The sequence below is a fragment of the Crocuta crocuta genome, unplaced genomic scaffold, assembly GCF_008692635.1.
Source record: "Crocuta crocuta isolate KB4526 unplaced genomic scaffold, BGI_CrCroc_1.0 scaffold162, whole genome shotgun sequence".
NCBI lineage: Eukaryota > Metazoa > Chordata > Mammalia > Carnivora > Hyaenidae > Crocuta > Crocuta crocuta.
Genome location: NW_027529433.1, coordinates 4,314,290 through 4,332,195, shown reverse-complemented (window position 1 = coordinate 4,332,195; position 17,906 = coordinate 4,314,290). Strand labels below are relative to the sequence as shown.

Here is a 17,906-nt window from a genome sequence, read left to right as displayed (position 1 = left end):
CCCTTCTCTACACACACAGGCAGACGGGAATAGTTACCTACTGAATGAGGCTTTAGGAAGCAGCAGACGTGAACACACATTAGTAAAAGGCGAAAGATTTATACGATCTGAAGAGAAACTAGAGTATGTGAACACACATTAGGAACAGAACAGGATGAAGCAAACAGAAGGCGTGGCTCCCAACACTTGGCACACTGCTCATCTCAAAGGAATGTCATGACCATCATGCTCCCAATAAATCACGACAGCAGGTGACGGGCAAGCCTTCTTCAGAAGTAAGAGACGCGATGCCAATTCTAACGGAGCTCTCGTCTGGTGGATTTCATTATTTTCAGTGTGGATGCCGTGTTCCCGAGTCACTGGCAGAGTGCTGGACACGCATCAGCTGCTCTGAGTCACTAACTCTCACTCACTTAGAGCAGGAGAAACTGTGTTCCTGATCACAGGGCCCGGAATGGTGACTGTGCCTCCTCAGGCCGTCCCTGGTGCCTCGGAAATCCAGGTATCGGTCCCCTGAAGGGAAAAAGTCAGGACCCATGAGGCTCCGCTCATCCCCAAATGCCATCTCACCGTGACAAAGATCTCAGAGGGGCTAATGAAATTATCTCCTCTGCCTTTTATTCCTCAGTAACAACCACAAAATTAGATGAAACGACCCCCTGCTCCTCTAATTTAAGGCCTATTTTATTACCTTCAACCCCAATTCTCTCTCTTTTCAACGGATGTAAGACCCTGAAGACCCACAAGCCAAAGGGATTAGTAACCGACAGCCCCTTCCTCCCGGCCTGCTCTCCAGAGGGCGCTTCTGCTGCCCCCAGGGTGGGGTCACAATCAGTTCAATCTTCATGCTTCAGAGACATCCCCTTTGAACAAGATCAAATGTTTCTCCACCCCTGCCTGGTGCTCCGCTCAAAGGAGCAGCGGCCCCTTCTCACTCAGAGCATTAACGTCAACTCAGCCAGAAAGGCGAAGGCAAAAAGGAGCAGGTCGGCTCGGTTAATTGTCCACCAGGCTCGGACGCAGGCCCCCTCAAACCAGCACCTTGGGAGGGCTGATTACCCCCATAAAATGTGAAGTGCACTTTGAACCCAGGAACAAGGAGAATGAGAACTATTTTCCCCAGCCTGCTGGGCCGCACTGGGAGCTTCTGCTATTTGTTTTCTTTTTCAGCTTGTAGCCATAAAGGGTAGAAGGACACTGTGCAGTCACCCCAGGCAGGGAGGCGAGCACCGCGGCCTGCCCATCAGGAAATAAAGGAGAAGAAAGATAAGCATCAGTGGAGGCGGTCTAAAGGGAGCCAAACACGTCCTCTAGCTTCGAAGAAGGAACCTGAGAGAACAGAATTCCGGAAGCCTCAGAAACCACTCAATGTAAGAAATGCTTTCTAGAGAAAAGGAATCATTTCAAATGCAGAATACTTGCTCTTCGTCATTAAAAGAGATGAAAGAGGGAATTTTTTCACTCGTTTGCCTATTTGGAAAAGAGACTTTTATTAACTAGTTATCCGAAAGCGTCCTTCCACCTCAGGTCCGTAATTGTAAAAAGATGCTAAGAAAGAGGAAACAGCCATTTCTTAACCGAAAGAGGACATGAGAGTGGCCAAAACAATAGTCCTTTCATAAAGCAAAGTCCAAGATATTCCATTTACAAGCTAGTTTTCCTGGAAACAAGTACTTATAAGTTATCTCTCAAATCAACAACAAGCTTCTACAGTGGATAAGGCAGACCAGCCCACACATCACAGCTCAGAAGTGACCTGATCAAAGTAAAAAGGAGCTCCTAAGTGATGCCCTGAATGTGCCCTGGAAATGGAATAAAGCAAACTCTTCCCAGACACGTCAATGCCTGGGTACAGCTTTACAATGAACCTCAAAAGCCTATTTAGGAGACATGGCTTCTTCTTTCAGAAGAAGAAACGATAAAGGCTTTACCTGAGAAAAACAAAGGCACCTGGGCGGGGGTGTCCCATTTGCTTTTTGTGTGTATCTATAACCAGCTGCCGTCTGGGTTCCCAGGCATTTCAGCAATAAAGGAAATGGTCAGTCAGAGACCAGCACACTGACGACACTGGAGTCTGAGACCAGCAGAAGAGTTGCTGTGTCCGCTAGTTGCCTTTGCTCTGATGGCTCCCAAACGTCTACTGTGGACACAAGGGGCCCATGCTNCATACCCCCCTCAAAGCGCCATCCACCCACCCACCCACACACACACACACACACACAGAAAAGCCCTGATATACAAATTTTACTGGTAGGGCACAATAGGCTCATCTTTAGAAACAATAAACATTTCATGACAGAACACCACGCTGTAAGTCCAGAACACAAAGTTCAGAAGCTCTAAGAAAATTCAAGAACTGGAGCACATCTCGGGCTAATCAGAGGGACGTGGGGTAGTCAAGATTCAACCAGAGAAGGCTGTAAAGTGTGCCTGAGCGCACACCTATGTGTGAGAGCCCCATATGGGGGAGGACAGCTGAGTAACTTGATGACTTGACCACCGCATTTTTTTCTAACCAGGTTAGAACTGTATTGTAAAACAGGAGTCACTCTGAGAATCAGCTATCTCCCAGAAGCTCAATGAGTCGCTGTTAACAATTTGGAAGCATTCCTCATGTATTTGGGAGCATAAGAACTAGACACACAACAACTACCTTGCATTTAGTTTCTGCAGGAATGGTGCAAAACAGTCAATAACAGTCAAATTCCAAAACCTACTATAAAGCTAAAGTTCATTCATATTTTAACAAGTGGGCTTTTAAACTGCAATTAACTTCCTTCATTTATTTTTCAAATATGGCAGACGGACTGGCTTACATGGAGACTGGGAATTCCGGGGCAAAACTGAAGTCCTCGCTCTACCCAAACCTAAGAACATGAACAGGGTCAACTGAGAGTCAAATTTCTTTTACTGCTTTGCTTTCCACTAAATTCTCCCACGCGGGCTGTACAACTGGGGCTCAGCACCAGGTAAAAGAAACCACAGTTGCGTGATTGCTTTTATGTGAATTTGTTGGCCAGTACCTCTACTAGGAATGCAGACACCAGAAGATAACTTCCTTCTCTCTGCTTTAGTGCCGCACACACCCAAGCAAAGCAGCTGGAAGGGCTGAACAACGAGGAGGAGCAGGATAGGAAGGAAAGAGCAAAGACTCAAGACCATATTCTCCTAGGTGAAGACCCAGGCCCCATGCTGGCTTCAATATTCAGAGAGCCACCACCCTGGGGGTTGCTAATCCCAACCCACAGGATGAAGCCAATCAGTGTACCTCTCAAAGAACCCAATGACCTGAGAAGTCTGGAGAGGACTGAGGTACACTGCTTTAAAAGCTTTTCATTAAAGAGGCACCTGGGTGGCTTAGTTGGTTGACTGTCCGACTCTTGATTTCAGCTCAGGTCATGATTCCAGGGTGGTGGGATCAAGCCCCACACTGGGCTCCACACTGAGTGTGGAGTCTGCCTGGGATTCTCTCTCTCTCTCTTTCTCTCTCTTTCTCTCTCTGCCCCTCTCACTCACACATGCTCTCTCTCTAAAATTTAAAAACAGGGGCGCCCAGGTGGCTTAGTCGATTAAGCGTCCGACTTTCAGTCAGGTCATGATCTTGCGGTTCGTGGGTTCGAGCCTCGCGTCGGGCTCTGTGCTGACTGCCAGCTCAGAGCCTGGAGCCTGTTTCAGAGTCTGTGACTCTCTCTCTCTCTCTCTGACCCTCCCCTGCTCACGCTGTCTCTCTCTCTCTCTCTCTCTCCCCTAGAAATAAATAAAACATTAATAAAATTTTTTAATTTAAAAATAAATTTTACGCTTTTTGTAAAATTTTTTAAACCTGAGCTGTGTTTTCAAACAAATGTTCAAAGCATTCAGAAATATTTTTACTTCCTCCAGATTGTACATTGGGAAAGTCTGTTGATTGCTCCCTTACTGCCTATGCACTTAGACACATGTTCAGTCCTAGAGCTGACCAGGGCTCCCAGGGCCTGGTCGACAGTGGTCTCTCCAAGAGCAAACTCGTAGCTGCAGGTTGTCATTTAGCACATTGGTGCTCCATGACCTAGATCACTCATGACTCCACAGAAAGACAATGACATGAACACTCCTGACTTCTTATCCCTTTCATTAGGGGGAAGAGTCTAATCTCCTACTGGCTTATAACACATTATGGTAAACTCTGAATTATGCATGGTTATATGAGGAAACAGGCACAGAATTAATCCAAAAAGGCATTTTACAAATCATTTCATTGAAGGGTAGAAATATATTGTGATTTTTTTGTGTGTGGCTGTGCCTTAACTGAGCTTACTAGAGTTGCTGGGGTTTTTTGTTTTGTTTTGTTTCATTTTGTCAGACATATTTATTCATTTACTGAAAGTCTGTTCCATGCTGGGAAACATGCTAGATGGGAGACTGCCACCAAGGAACTCACAGACCAGACGAAAAAACTGCACACAAACACGTAAGTAAAGCTCACATGGCAAGAAGTGTGCTGTGTGAGCAGATCCACTGTGATTGGTTGTGCTGTAAAGCTGAGGAAAAGGCTATGTTCCAAGAAGCTTCTTCCTGATGCAGTTTGATAAATAACAAGTGAAATCTGGACTCGGTCTTAAGGGAAGAAAAAGAACCTTAAAAAATATCTTTAATGTTTATTTAGTTTTGAGAGAGAGAGAAAAAGAGAGAGAGATAGAACGTGAGCAAGGGAGGACAGAGAAAGAGGGAGACACAGAATCCGAAGCTGGCTCCAGGCTCTGAGCTGGCAGCCACAGAGCCCGACTCGGGGCCTGAACTCACAGACTGCGAGATCATGGCCTGAGCTGAAGTCAGACACTCAACTGACTGAGCCACCTAGGTGCCTCTAGAAAAAGAATTAAGGATCAGCTTACATGGATGGGAAAAGGGAGCCCTGCACAAAGAAAAGAATGTTGGGTGGTGAAAAGGCCAGCAACGCCCAGAAGAAAGCCAGCCAGGTAAACACCTTCACCCCATAAACTCTCAACAGGGGCGTGGGACCACTTCAAACCTCTCTTTATTTAAGGATTTTCTTGTTAATGAATGAGAACTCTGGATGGTTATTAAGGGGCACCATCGTGACTGAAGTTTTCCTACAAGCCGCCTGAGTGCTAGCAGGTCCCAAGAACTAACCCCTTACCTGTGTGAGTGCACTTGAACGAGATGCAAAAACCACGAGCCAGCTGTGAATTCAAGAGTCCGCTTCCCAGTTTACCTAAAAAAACAACAGGAAAGGATCATTTTTGTTAAGTTGGAATAGCCAGTCTTTTAATGTTCCCAGGAAAGGTCTGCAGACCATGCCTGGGGCTCCTTGGCCTCAAAGCAGAAAGCCTGGCCAGGGGGTTGGGTGGAGGAGACCTGAATGAGAATCCCAGGGTTGTAACACAGTGATCTGTAAGCCAGGTACTTAACCTACCTTTGCCTCAGTTTCCTCCCCTGCAGTATCTACCTCACAGAGCCACCACACCAAGCCTGGGGTCACATGAATGAACACGTGATGGGTTTGCTGCCTTCTGAGACCTTACAATCCAGAGACAGAGAAATAAACAGGCAGTTAATCAGGACCCTGATGCAGCCAATATGAGCCAAAGTGAGAAAATTGCAACGTGATGTGAAGCCTTTACAGAAGCCCTAACTGGTCCCAGAGGGGACAAAGGAAGCTCACCAGAGAAAGTGATACCTAAGCGGAGGTCTGACAAGCAGGAGACGGCAGACTAAGAGGGCAAGCAAACAGCATCCCAGGGAAAAGCACCAGCAAAATGGGACGCCCTGAAAGCAAGAAGAATCCAGTGAGTTCATAGAAGAGTGAGGTTAGTGGAGCACCTAGGTGGCTCAGTCAGTTAAGTATCTGACTCTTAATTTTAGCTCAGGTCATGATCTCTCAGTTCATGTGTTCAAGCCTCTCATTGGGCTCTAACCTGATGGTGCAGAGTCTGTTTGGGCTCTCTCTCTTTCTGCCCTTCCCCCCTCTCAAAATAAATAAATTAAATTAAAAAAAAAAAAAAAGGAAAGAGGTTAGTGACCACTGGAGTATTTCAGAGGCCAAGAGGGAGGCTGGCAAGAGACAAAACTATAAAGGTAGAAAATCACAAAAGGCCTTGCAGCCATTGTAGGACTTTGGACTTTACCTTAAGGCCAATGGCAAGCCCATGAAGGGTCTTACATAGGAGAGCATCATGGTCCAAGAAGTTTTTGGCAACACCAGAGAAAAGAAGGTCTTAGAAGGAGGCAATGAGAGCCCAACTCACAACCCCAAATGCCACATCCTGGGTCAGTGTAGAGAAGACCAACAGAGAAGGCTCTAGGGCCAGGGACCCTCTGGCACTCCAATGAATGCTGCTTTCAAATTACCGGCCTCTCTAGGACTGGGCAATTCCCCACAAGTAGACACGCCATCAGGAGTGGAGCCTGCCTGTCCCAACATGCCCTCCAGAAGGTCATAGTGGTTCTCAAAGTGTGGTCCCCAGACCAGCAGCATCAGCATCAACTGGGAATGCAAATTCTCAGCCCATCCCAGACCTAGCAACTCAGAATCTCTGAGCATGGGAGTAATGGGTTATTAAAAGCCCACCAGGTCATCTGGATGCTCCCTAAAGGCAGTAGCAACAAATGGGGGCAGTGCCTAGATGGGGTCGGGGAGGGTACAGAGCTGGCCTGGCCTATTACCTTTGATGTCCATTTTTGCTTACAAGAAAATACACTACTCTGTTGAGGCTTGAAAGCCCTCCTAGCCCCGCAGACTGATGGGTAGAGAGCCCAGGACCCACCACTGGGGTAGGGATGTGGTGCTGCAGGAGGATTTTGTTTCCCCAAGACATGCCCCATCCCCTTGTGCAGCCTGCATGTGCTTCGGCGCAGGCAAAGGAACCCCAGCTTCAGGAAAGTGGACATGCACTTCTCTTTTTTATCCATTCATTTTAAAATATGGATTGCTTCACAGATGTGTGTCACCTTTGCACTGGGCCTTGTTGTCCCAGTGTTAGCCTAAGTGCAGGCACAGAGTCTGGCCACTCCAGAAAAAGAAACGAGCCATCCGGAAAGCTCCATGTGGTTTTATGGGAGGGTCAAGTTTCTTTCTGGAGTGTGAAACACACTCTGTGGTTACAGAGATAGATACCAAGGCCCAGGAGCCAGAACGTAATTCAGGGATGACAACAACCCAAATCAGCTGCCTCTCCCTTTGAGTGTCTATTGTCTCTACAGAAGAAAGAAAAAATTATCCCTCCCTCCCCAAGAAAAAGCATATTTCTGTAAAGAGCAGACAAATCCTCACATTCTTATGTTTCTATTGTTCTTGCTTTCTCTTAACAAAAGGGGGGAAATGGGGTCCAAAACATAAAAACAGGGGCGCCTGGGAAGCCCAGTCGGTTAAGTGTCCAACTTCAGCTCAGGTCATGATCCCACAGTTTGTAGATTCAGGCCCTGAGTCAAGCTCTGTGCTGACAACTCAGAGCCTGGAGTCTGCTTTCAGATTCTGCGTCTCCCTCCCTCTCTGGCCCTCCCTCTCTCACACTCGGTCTCTTTCTCTCCCTCTCAAACATAAATAAACTTAATTGTTTAAAAATTAAAAAAAGTATTCAGATCAGGGTACGTGGTGGCTCAGTTGGTTAAGCGTCTGACTTTAGCTCAAGTCACGATCTCACATCTCTTGAGTTCAAGCCCCACATCAGGCTCTGCACTCAGAGCCTGGAGCCAGCTTCAGATTCTGTGTTTCCCTTTCTCTGTCTCTCTCTGCCTCTGTCTCTGTCTCTCTCTCCAAAATAAATAAACATTTTAAAAAGTGTTTTAATTAAAACAACAACAGTATTCAGATCAACACAGATCATCCTGATACACTGCATGCTCCAGCCACACTCAGCTTCCAGAGTCTGCTCCTCTTGCCAATGTCACAACGATGGTGGGTGGGCTGCAGGAACTCATAACAGGTCCAGCAAACACGTGTGGTCCAGCGGAACAAGCAATGCTGCAGAAATCCCCAGCACCTTCCCTATACCCTCTGCCTGCCCACCCCGGCTCGAGCTCCAGCCTCCAGCCTCCAGCCTCCTCACCCACTCTGTGGTACCCACACCTCTAAAGGCTTTGTACATGTTCCACAGGGTCTATGTCTCCTGTGCTACACACGTGACTAGTCGTGTTAGGGTAACGACTCTTGGGGCACCTGAGTGGCTAAGTCAGTTAAGTGTCCAACTTCAGCTCAGGTCATGATCTGTTTGTGAGTTTGAGCCTCCCATCCATCTCTGCACTGACAGTACAAAGCCTACCTGAGATTCTCTCTCTCCGTCCCTCCCTCTCTCTGCCCCTCCCCACTTGCTCACTCATGCTAATAAAATTTTAAAAAAAAGATAACGACTCTTCTAGAGCCTCTCCTACCAGACTGTCAGCTCCCTGAGGGGCTCAATAAGCTTATCTTGATTAAATGACTAAACACACAGACATACAGACTCACCTAGAAGAAGTTCAGCCTGGATTTGTCCCCTAACCTTCTCTAGCCCAAACAGGTAAAATGACTTGTCCAAGGTCACAGAGCAAGCTAATGATATCACCACCTGAATCAGTAAAGATGGTTCTCAGCGCTTTCTGACATTCACAAGCTGTGTGTTCCCTCCCACCTTTCCTGGGTACCAGGAAACCAGTACCCCTTGAAGACAAAGGTATTTTATGTGTAATTGATGTCTTCATTTTTGGTGTGCTTTATTTCAAGACCTTCCCCAAGAGCATGAAGGACCATCTTGTGGATCTCAGAGTGAGGGGCACCAAGGCCCACCTAAAGACAGAGCAGAGGCTCTAGGAGAAGCAGGGGCAGGAAATGGCCATGGGTAAGAGTGTGGATCAGTCTTTGAAGAAGTTCCCAGAGTTCTGGTCCTGAGATGTACTTCTGTGTAACTTCTCTATTAGTTCAGGCTTACTCAGGCAACAGGGGTAAAGACAATCTCCCAACCCATCATTATGCTGTTCTGAAAGCACACTGTGTCACTCAAACAAGCTTTGGCTTTGATAAGAGGATGTCCAAGCTCAGAGTTCACCCAGGAGCTGTGAACTATTCTCTGCAGATACGACAGAGAAAGCATGCACCACCACACACTTTCTAGCTGGCACGGAGTCTCAGAAGAGTCAAGCCCTTCTCAAAACAGACTGGGAAAAAGCCCCTCGGTAGAGGAAGGAAGGTCTCTCCTACTGGCCAGGTTCACCTGTTAAGCAGGCATGGAAACAGCACCATTTCCTGAGCTTTGCTCTCAAAATTAAACAGACTTTTATAAAAAAGCAAAATAACGCCAAGTAAAATTAGGATATTTAATCTTAATTTTCTCATATAGATCACCTGGCTTTTCATTACAACTGGTCAAGTATATGTGAAATAGCCCCATTCAATAGGAATATGCCACACACATCATCAAGGCTATCCAAGTGCCTATAACAGAGCATGCGTGTGCGCACGAGAAGTGAACGGGGACTAGTTTTGCCTTGTGCCCTTCCAGGTAGCCTCACTCCTGGTGGGCTGGCCTGCGTACCTGCTGCCTCTAGCCATCCTCTGTGATACTGCCCTCCTTGTCAAGTGCCCACACTCTACCCCATCAAAGTCACAGTCCACTCTCTCATTCCCTGCTTCTGAGAAGCATTTTACGAAATTATTCCCGTTAAGGTGTAAATAAAAAATATGCTACCTGTCCTAGGAATCCTTATGTGTTGAATAAGAGGTTTAAAGACAAGTGTTTCACCCAAATTTCTCTAATGATAGAATTTTAGGCAAAACAGTTAAGTGAATTCCACTTTATTATTTTTTTTAATTTTTAAAAGATCGAGTTCATTACTCCCACTCAGCAGTTCCTGGGGGTTTTGATGCTGTCATACAAGATTCGAGAAATACCAAGAATCTTCTTAATCTCAGTGAGCGTCTTTAACACTACCTACAGGGATCTCTCTGCCAGATGTTGCAGGTGTACCAGTCAGGAAATCACTAGTAATAAAGACTCAAATAACCAGAGACCTCGGGCATGAAGGCTGCTTCTAATGTGGTTTATGATGGGAATGTAACAGTGTTCAAAGAAGCCCTTCTCTACAGCATCCCAATCTCATCTCACAGACCATTTCCTACTTCATCTGTTTCATAAACTGACTTGGCCTCTCGAGCGGGGCTGAGATGGACCCGGCATTTGCAGAAAGGGAGGTTAATGTTGAGATAATGACATGGAGAGTGCAACTCCTCAATCTGTCAGTTCACCTGGATCAGAACCAAACTGGTCTGTGGAGGATAAAGGGCCTCCCACCCCCATCCATTTCTGGTCAGCATTTACTTAGAAAGGGGACACTCATTATCCCCAGCTGTCTGTCTAAACCAAAGTGGGAGAGGGTGTGGGAAAAGTCAGCTGCAGGACATTCCTAAGACTTCTCCGTAGAGGCCCAGAGCATACAGCCTAGAATTTCCAAGCATGCCCCAAAGCACTTAATAGTCAGTGTCTGTAAAACCTTCCTAAAAATAACAGCCTCACAGAACTGCTGTCTTACACTGTTGAAAAAGGACTCTCTGATTCGGTTCCACCCAAAATAAGGGCCTCTTGGTAACAATAAAAGCATGCGTCAAGATAAAAATTAAAGAGATCCCATAGGGACAGAAACTAGCTCTTCACAACCAAGTACCCAAGAGGCCAAGAAAAGAACGTGTAAGGGCATCCCTCAGACATGGTCAACATCACAGGCTCAGACAGATGGGTTTCTAAACTGATGTTTCTTTACACTGGTGTTTCTAGAACCTGCCCGATCCTAAGAACTACCCAGAAGCTTTGTTTAAAAACTATAGATTCCCCAGGAACCACCCCAGTCATATAAAGTCAAAACCTCAGGAGAGGGGTCTGAGAACATCTACATATTCTAGTCAGCCAGCCCAGCAGAGTGTCAAGCAAGTTTCATAAATAATGCTCCAAATAAAGGGAGAGGTAACTTTAAAAAAAAAAAAAAAAAACCTTGTAATTACATTAACTGCAGTTACAGGGCCTATGAGAAAATACAGGTTTAATTAGAGGACGTTAAAGCCTTCTTTGTCTAGTTAAAATTATGGAATAGAGTCAGCATGGAGTGAGGAAATCAACTAAAATGTAGCAAAAACAAAACCTGCCTTTTAGTTTAATCGCATCCCACCTAAGAGACTCTCCAGAACGTCCCTGCCCTAAGGACGAACGGGAAACACTGTGCAGCTGTTCCCGGTGGTGGCCATTAGGGGCCCTAATGCTCATTGTCTTAGGGCCCTCGGTCTCATCCCAACAGAAGCCAGCCCTAAGTAGCAGGCAACCAATTCTAAGTCAGACCCCACAGACGCCTCCTGGTTATCAGACTGTACAGGTTTTAGCCTCCAGCTGACGAGTCCACGGTCTTATCCACGTTCCAGCTTTGTGTGAGGCCTGGCTCCATGGAGCCAGCAGCAGCAGCCTGGCAGGAAGCTCGCTAGAGATACAGAATCCCAGGCCCCATGCGGGTCTACTGAATCTGAATCTACATTTTAACGAAGTCCCAGGTAATTCTTCTGCACACTGAAGTTTGAGTGTTTTACCCCCACCTGTGGAACACCCAAGTCATCAGTTCCCCTCCTTCCACTTATGCTCTAGACCCTCAGAGGCCTCCTCCCCTCACACTCTTGTCAGTCCTAGTTTGTCTTGGGTCCAAACCACCATCAGTAGGGTCGAGCAACTCTCTGATGATCCAAAACCCACCTTTTCAGTAGTTAGCAAGAGGCAGTAAGTACTGATAATCTCTTCCATTCTGAAATAGGGAGCCCATTACAATAAATCCATAGAGACAACCCAAAGTCAAGCAATACCATGCAGTGCTGGCTCTCTTGGTTCCGACACAGTGTTAATGAGGGCAAGGTCACGAGCATGATTAGCTTCCTCTGTATCTTGGCATGGACTTCAACCCTCTAACCTCTGGCCACCTACAAAGGCTGACACACCCCAGTTACTGAGAAGACTCGGAAGAATGACAAGGGGAGGCCTAACAGAGCAGTACCAGTAAATAACTCAAAGAACTTCAATGACAGATGAGCAGAATGGGTCGAGGAACACAACACGCAGCCCAGAGGGATGCCTGACACGGCAGATGACCAGGTCAGAATTCAAAATCATCGGGACCGAAGTGCAAAGTCCCATCTGTGGTCAAGATTTTTAAAAATCAAACACACAAACATAAGCAAGAGGAAATCTTAACATGACAGCACTTCTCATTTTAAAATGTTTTAAAACATGCCAGTTGTGTTGACTAATACACTTGCCAAGAAAGCCAACAAATTTACTCTTAGTGTCCATCGGTTTGGTTTCCAGACCAAGGGAAGCAGTGTCCCTCTGCAGCACAGCTGATCAGATGATCACCTGTCTGAACACCGGTCACCCCCCAGCCACCTGTCCACACAGGTGAACACACAACCCATCACACTTTTTCATCACCACTACCACTTGTGTTCTTATAATGAAGTGAGGCCTCTTTACTGGGCTACAGCTCTTTCAGGCCCTCAGTTATAGCTTAAACATTCCACACATCAACTTAGCTCCTTCGATGCTGTCATTTCTTTACTAATGAAGAACTACAGACCGAAGCATCATCTCAAAACAACACATCAACAGACAAGACAGCCTAAGCACACTCATTTACGAAAAGGATTCAGATCAAAAAGACCTACTGTCACCTGTTTAAGCCAGCACACCGTGCTACCTGGTACAGCATAAATCCATGCAGAATTAGTGATTAGGCCAGTAAATTATGAGCTTCTAGTACAGAAGAACCTTGAAAGGACTACTATAAAAATGAGCAAATGACAGAGTAAGTACCTGTTTAGACGTACTTCTGTGTAGGCTCATCTTCTAGGAATAGAAAGTCATTACAAAAACTGGATGTGATTTTAGACTGTTTCTAAAGTACTGCTCCCATGTTTTCCTTAAGGCTATACTGCATACCCAAGTAGTCGTCATTTATAAAGACAGCTTGCAGTTCCCAGACTACTCAATCCATTATTTTTAATTCCAGAAAATTTGGTCTCTACAGGCAAGAGAAAAAAAATAAGAGTTTAAAATTTTTTAGAGGTTAATTTGCCCTCAATACAGGCGTGCCATGCACCACTTACCTAGAGATGAAACAACAATACTGTCCATGCGGTTACAACCATCCTTAAACAACTGGCTAACTGCCTGAAAACTGGAAAACAACAAGTGAAATCCAGCCCAACTGCAGCCCGTCCCAAGAGAAGGGAAGCTTGAACTCCAGGTGCCCTTGACAACACAGCTCAGTGTGGAAAGAAAGAAAATGCTGAACAAAAGAATCAGTAGAGGAAAAAGAGCCCCTCTAATTTTCCAGGCATGTGCAGAGGTTGCTGCTAAGGAGATATTTCAGATCTCTCTGCTGATTTGGGATCTATGGAACACTGAGACAATTTTAAAAAAGAAACGGCCCCCACATGTCAGTATAGTACATATTTAATTCAGTGCTTATCAATCAGATTTGATTCGAGAACTTCTTATCAATCAGACAGCCGTTTACACACCTAGATAGAGAAGTCAAACACCTCTCAAATTGCATTTACAATGTTTATAAAAACATACAAAATATACAGTAAGGAGTGGGTTCTTCCCTGTAGTTTCAAAGGAGCTGTCCCCTGCTGGCTGTGGGACACAGCACCGAACCCTGGGTGTATTCCCCAGACCCCCAGTATGAGCAACTACATTTATAGCAAATCCGAATTTTAACTCTTTTTAAAAGCAGAAACCTCCCATACTCTGGTTTCTCTTCAGATCGCATAAATCTTTTGCCTTTTACTAAAAGCAGAAACCTCCTTTATAATGGATGTACCACAGATGTAAGGAGAGGTAACATACTGTGGCCAACACGTTTACACGTTTACACACGTGGCACATTTACATAATACACACATACACACACACACAGGCCCACCAACTGTTTGGCACTGGTTTAAAAAGTAACATGCTCTTGGGGTGCCCGGGTGGCTCAATCTGTTAAGCATCTGACTCTTGATTTCAGTTCCGGTCACGATCTCACAGTTGTGAGATCAAGCTCCACATCAGTTTCCGCACTAGGCATGGAGCCTGCTTGAGATTCTCTCTTTCCCTGCCCTCCCCCCCCACCCCTTCCCCACTCTCTCTCAAAATAAATAAATACACATTTTAAAAAATTTAATTAAAAAAAGTAACATGCTATTTAAGGAAAACCTGAAAATATTACAGAAAACAACTAAAGAATATAACTGGTCACTTGTAATCACACCAGTCCAAGGTGAACAGTTAAAATTTTAGTCTATATCCTTCTAGTCTGTCTATGGCTACCAGCCTTCCTTCCAAAGACACTCCAGTTAAGCAGGCAAGGGGGAGGGGAGGTGTTCTTGCTGGTGACACAGACTGACAATGGTGAGTAATCCCCAATGGCCTTACCCTAGATCCACAGCAGTACGGGGAGGAACAGTTGTACACAAATCAAATAGCATGCCTGCAATTTAACAAGCATTCACTGGGGGTCTATTTTGCATATTTTTAATTATTTCACAAATGAATGAAATTCAGATTAACAACAATAGCCTTCGAGGGCCATATGGTAACTTCAAAAAAAAAAAAAACAAAAAGGCAGATAAGCCTCTCCTTTGTGGGCATGAAAACAAAAGTTGGTTTTCACAATACAAGGTCTCAGCACCTACAGATTCGGAGGCTTCTCCCTGTCTTGTAGGTGGCCACGTTCTCCCCGTGTCCTTCCCAGAGGCCAGGAGAGTTTGACTACCTTCTCTAAGGGGAGAAAATTAGTGTCAGGGAGAAAGGGCATATGGAGCAGTTAGCAATAAAGACCCGGAGCCACAAGCATGTGTGTAGCTCCCTGCCAGCAATCCAGGGATCCCTGCAAGTCTGTGCACTTCCAGGAGGAGAGAGATTCAGCCCACACTCAAATATCCTTAGTTCCACAAACAGGGAGTGCTTTAAAAGGCCACATATTCACTGTTACAACATCCTAGCTTCATACATTAGCCTAGGCTGCAAATCCTCAGGGTACTCCCCGTAAGGTGCCAAAAGCCAGGAAACCTGGTGACACATCATCGAACTATTCTCTGTACACACAGAAGACACAAGTAAAGAAATGCTTTTACCGCTAATGTCACCTCAGTAAGTGCTAAACTTTGTTTGCAGTGAACCCGCTGAAACCCTCAATATTCTTCATTCAAATACCTTAAGTGACTACAGAATTCAATATTTATTATTTTGGAAACTGCAAAGAGCTTCAAAAGCTAGTTTGGTTGTGATGTCCTAAACGGAACCGCAACAATTCACCCAAGTAGACACCTCAGTAGTCTTAATTTTGATGAAAGTATTTTTAAAATAGGGTCCAAAATACTACTTGATCAACAAATGTGGTATCAAATCAAAATCAGAACTTACAGGAGGAAAAGTCAAATACACTGAGGTTCTTCTTTCTTACCTGGCAAGTCTCAAAGTCAAAGTTGGGAACTCCTCTTGACCTAGCTGACAGTATTACGGTGTAACTAAGAAAACATACAGATAACATACCTCTACGTACAGTATTCTCTAGATGTGCACAAAACTACTTTACTTCCTCGGCAAGAAAAGGTCATCTTACATTTTCTAAACACAACACATACCTGTGTAATAGTCGGTTTGAGCTGCTATAACAAAATACCAGAGACTGGATGATTTAAACAACATTTCTTTCTCACTGTTCGAGAGCCTGGGAGTCCAAGGTCAAGGTAGAGTCGGATTTGGTTCCTGATAAGAACCCTCTTCCAGGTTTGCAATGGTGGCCTCCTCTCTGTGGTGAAGAGAGAGCTCACATGCTCTGGTCTTTCTCTTCTGGTAAGGATACTATTCCCCATCACAGGGACTCCAGCCTCATGACCTCATCCAAACCTAATCACCTCCCAAACACCCCCACCTCCAAATACCACCACTCTGGAGATTAGAGTTTCCACATATGAATTGGGGGAAGAACATGGCCTGTCTATAATGTGTGTATGTGTGTGTGTGTGTGTGCGCGCGCGCACGCACGCACGCGTGTGTTGTGTGTTAGGGGAGTGGTAATCAATTTCACCAGTTATACATCCTAGCTCCTAAGTATGTCACAGCCATTCTACATATATTCCTCTCAATGATCCCAGTTCAAAATAACATAAACAGATCTCACCAGGTCTGTAAAATAACAGTGAGAGACTGGTCATTTAAGGCCAAGGTCAGAGGTTTAATTATCCTCAATGAGGCCTGTGGAAAGCACAAAAGAAAAAAATTCAGTTACAAGGATACAAATTACTCTCATCCTGAGCACTGTTTAGTAAATCTCAACAAACCAGGCAACTACTCGCCACTACTATGAAAATAACTCCAGCTTTCAACTCTACTCCAGACTCTCTTCCTGCCTGTGTGTTCAGCTCTCTGCTAGGCTTCTCTCCCCGGAAGGCTCACGGTTCAGTTGGGGATTCAAAGGAACTCATTACTCCTCACCATCCCCTCAAACTGAGGTTCCCCACAGCTGTTCATCTTAGCGAATGCTGCCATGACCACACCAGTCATCCGGGACTCCCTCTCGGTGTCCACAACCGAGAGATGACCAAGGAAGTGTAAACAATCTCTCCCGGCCTCTCCCTCTCCAAGTCCCTCAAGGTTTCCCACACTAGCCTCTCAGCTCAACTTCTGTCCCCACTCTGGTGTCTTTGTCACCCAACCCATCTCATGGCCACCAAATTCTTCCTAAGGCACAATAAAACATGTCATTTACCTGTTGCAAATTCTCTTTCAGCCAGCTTTGGAGATGAAGTTCAGGTTCCTCAGCTCAGCACCCAAACCCTTCTCAACCCTGCCTCCAGTAGCCACAATGACCATCAGAGCCCTGACTACCTTATACCTTTGCAAGCCTTCTGGACTCCAAACATGCAATTATTACCACATTGTGTATTAATGTCTTTTTAGAAGTAATGAAAAAGAAAACCAGGAACCAAGTATCCACTCTTTCCTTTACTGCTTCAGTCATGCCTTATACAGCAAGAGAGACTGAGGCGTCTCAAGGGCCACACCAGATTCTGCCCTAGACACATGTGGCTTTTATAAGGGGATGACCAGAAGTGACCTTTAATTCCTCCTTTGCCTTCCTAAGGCTCAGAAATCTCACCTTTGAGAAAAAAACTCTGTGTTTTCATGGCATGTTGGCATATTGGCTGGTGGTTCTCCTCACCCACTACTCAAATGGGCCCAGACTTGTATGTAGCACAGAAGAAAACAGCTGCCTCTTTCTCCCTTATCCCTCGGAAGAACCCATAAGCCTGGCTGCCCCCCTCACTACTTGCAGCCAGCTCACTTCCCTCTGAGCAGGCTAGCTTAGGGAAAGCAAGCTTAGGGAAAGCAGAGCACCAGTGCTCTGCTTTCCCACCACAGGCTCTTCGAAATCATAAAAGGAGTTTCCCGGGACGACGGAGGTCCTTTGCACACAGTCTGCTTCTCCAACTAGCATGGGTGCTCTGGGAGGGAGGAAGCCTGCTCTTGGTTCTTGCTATGTCACCAGAGGCCAAAAAGGAGCCCAGCCCATGAGACGGGCTTCATGGCTATTTGCTGAATGACAGGAGAAAAAGAAAGGATGAACGACCACATAGGCGGTCCTCCTAAATTAGAAGAGCAGTACCCAGTATAGGTGCCCTGCTTGAGAACCAGTGTTTTGCTAAGAATGCCTTCTGTTCACTTAGCTGTTAGGCACAACCTTCATAAAAACTGGGCCCTGTGTCATTAACCCCAAAACATGCTTTAAAGTTGCTTTTTGGAACAAATTCTAGAGATTAGAGATTTACTGTTTGTATCTTTCCAAGAGCAGTAAGTATTGAGTAAAATGTTGCTTTTAGGATTCCCAAAGAGGCATTCACCTTGTCCACCACT

The 17,906-nt window shown here is 45.6% G+C and overlaps 1 protein-coding gene across 1 annotated transcript in view; it reads right to left on the bottom strand.

Annotated features, from left to right (window-relative positions):
- The window catches only part of LHFPL2 (LHFPL tetraspan subfamily member 2), a 143,521-nt gene extending 138,305 nt beyond the window's left edge, over positions 1-5,216 (bottom strand). The window contains exons 1-2 of the mRNA XM_077759895.1: positions 5,141-5,216; positions 414-513 (exon numbers count right to left, since the gene is read on the bottom strand). The gene's annotated coding sequence lies outside the window, so the exon portion shown is untranslated. The remainder of the gene's footprint in view (positions 1-413; positions 514-5,140) is intronic.
- Between the last annotated feature and the right edge of the window lie 12,690 nt (positions 5,217-17,906).